The sequence below is a fragment of the Melampsora larici-populina genome, assembly GCF_000204055.1.
Source record: "Melampsora larici-populina 98AG31 unplaced genomic scaffold MELLAscaffold_14, whole genome shotgun sequence".
Lineage (NCBI taxonomy): Eukaryota > Fungi > Basidiomycota > Pucciniomycetes > Pucciniales > Melampsoraceae > Melampsora > Melampsora laricis-populina.
The window spans coordinates 1,553,819-1,556,801 of record NW_006768778.1 but is presented as its reverse complement, the minus strand read 5'-3'; positions in this window follow the sequence as shown (position 1 = coordinate 1,556,801).

Genomic DNA, 2,983 nt, shown 5'->3' with positions numbered 1-2,983 from the left:
CCTTCTTACTCAATCCTTCCATCTTCAATCCCCTCCTTTCCATATCGCTTCTGCACCACCTTGTCCTTCAATTCTTCATCCTTCTTCAATTTCACCTCCTTCTTGCCTCTCATTTCCTCAAAGACCAAATCCACCTCCGCTCCCATGACTTTCTCTACCGCCTTCTTCAGTAGACTCCACCCTGGCAACCTATGCCTTCCATCCTTCGTCACCCTCAACTGATTCTCGTCCCGAAGCAACTCCTTGATCTTCAGCTGCTTGGCATCTGAAAACGCCTCGTAGTAATACCGGCAGACTTCATCCTCCGAGTCGATGTAGTCATTCCTCTTCAAATACCCAAGTATCACCTCGAACTTGTGTCCGAATCCTTCAAACTCCACCTTACTATCCACACCTCCCATACACTCATACTGCAGGGTCAACTCCTTCAAATCCTCCACCGTATACCTTGGTGCCTCCCGCATTGATGCATAACGGTCCTTCATCTCTTTCTTCAATAGCTTCCAGTCCCATTCTCCTTCTCCCCATCCATCCAACTCCTTGATCTCCTCCTTCAAATCCTTTCCGCTTACAAAAGCGCAAACTTGCATTGCCATATCCACACCACCAGCCCCATCAACTTCCGCAGCCACCTCAAAATCCCGTAGAAACTTCTTGACGTCATCCCCACGACTGAATCGTAGCTCCGAATCTTGAGGCTCAATTTTTACAACTTTCCTCCTTCCCTTCTTACCCTTTCCCTTCCTTCTAACTCTTCTTTCATCCTCACTACTTTCATCTGAGCTATCCTCTGAGCTGCTCCGACTACTGCTTCCGCTACTCTCTTCGTCACTTGGCTCCCGTCTTTTCTTCTTACCCTCCTTCTTGCTATACCTCTTCTTGCTCTTCTCCCGTTCTTCCTTCCTTGCTTGGTCCACTTCCTCCTTGACTCTCTTCTGCCACTGCTCCGCCAACATCTGTTCCATCTGCCTCATCATGGCCTGATTCTCCTGGAACTGCTTTTCCCACGCCTCCTTTCCTTCACCATCTGAAGGTGACTCCTTGCCGGCTCCCCTATACTCGCCAAAGAGATCATCCACCGGTGGTGCCGCTGCCGGTGCTCCTTCTGCCGCTGGCACCTTAGGGGTCCTCTTGTAATGCCCGGTTGGTGGCACACCAAGACCCTCCTCCCCGTCCGATCCACTACCCGCGTTTTCTCCCAAAGGTAGGCCTGAATCCATCTTGCTAAAAGTAAAGAATAAAAGAGAATGAAAGATGAAAGATGAGAATCCAAGTAAGAATTTTTGATGGAGTTGATTGGTTGTATTGAGAGAGTTGAGAGTGAGTTTTCACTGCAGACATTATTCGGGTTCCCCAAGTGGGCAGGGAAAAATGATTGGGAGTATGATTTGTCATAAAATGGTCTATCACTCCACGCCTGAGCCATAACACCCACACTACATATGTGTAGCAGGCTCAGTGAATATGTGGTTATCATGTACATACAGTTCTGCTCAGTTATCTGCTCATCAGGACAAGTTATTCATATGTAATACATGCTGTAACTTCTTTCAGATTGAAAAAAGCTTCCAAAAGATTGACTACATACACTGACTCAATGTTTTGGTGTGATCTCATCAACTCAACTGCATGTAACACACTTTCTGTTACTAAGACATAGCTTCAACAATATTGCCTGAGCAGCTACAGAATTATATGTAGTGAATTTTTGGGAAAAAAAATTCAAAGTCGAAAAAGTTACATGTGGTATAACATGTGATTTATTTATTCTGATGGGCAAAAAACTGAGCAGACCTGTATGTACATGATAGACAACTATTGACTTAGCTTCCTGCACATATGTAGTGTGGGTGAAATGGCCCAGGTGTGCAGTATTAGATTCTTTTATGAAAAACTGTACTATTAATCATTTTCCTCTGCCAAATTGGGGAAGTTGAATGATGTTTACAGTGTTTTGAGAAATTTGATGATGTTTGAAAATGAGATTTTTGAGCCAGTGTAGACTACTTGAACTATTGAGCTCCTGCTTGATGTGAAAGTTGTCCAAAGAAATGCCCCAGTGGAGTCACCAGATGTAGAACTCCTACGCTGTGGAGCGTAGGCAGAGCCTTGAGGGGAAGAAACAACCCAAGGGGGATAAACCGCCAAGAGCCGTAACCAAAGCGCCGTTAAGCTGCCCTCAAATTTGCAATGAGACACTTCTTCAAACCTTACTTCCACCCAAATAAGCTTTCCAACCTTGAATATCCAATCTACAAGCTTTTGTTCAGTTTTAAGAATGCCCGTAAAGGTCCTACAGTTCAAAAACAGATGTAAACAAGCTGTTTTTTACTACGTTCCCCAATGCAGTTCTCAAATAAACTTTCCCGCAGCAAGTAAAAAAAATAATAAAACCTTGAAAATCCTCCAAAACCTTGTTCTCCAACTTCTACAGACTCCAACACTACCCTACACACCCTAACAGCCTTAAAGCCCAAGGAAATACACTTGTAAAGGTGTAATTCACCTTAATACCCTAGGTCAAAACCCTAGGATAGCTAAGTAAGATCTTAAAAAATAATAAAAAAATAAAAATATAATCCCAATTTTGAAATTCCCATTATAAGGGTTCCAAAAAAATCACCGATAACACTCTTCAATAACCCTTATAGTCAAATAAAGGTAAGTCTTTTTTCTAAAGACCTTTCTTTTACTCGCGCTACACTACTGATGCGATGAACTACAGGATTTAACAAGATAGGCTTCTATCTTTTCCTTGGTTGCTCCTTTCTAACTACAGCTGATCCAACAAAGAATGATTTTTTTTTCTGAAAAGTCGTCGCAGGTGCAAAACTAATAGTTTTTATTTCTGACCGGATTTTTCCTTTTTGTTTTCTTTGTGTGGTTTTTCGCTCTGCTGCCCTGCAAGCCCTACTGCAAGCCCTACGCGGCACACCATCTTCACAATCTCATTGTACTGAAGAGATTCCGTCAACTTCGAGCA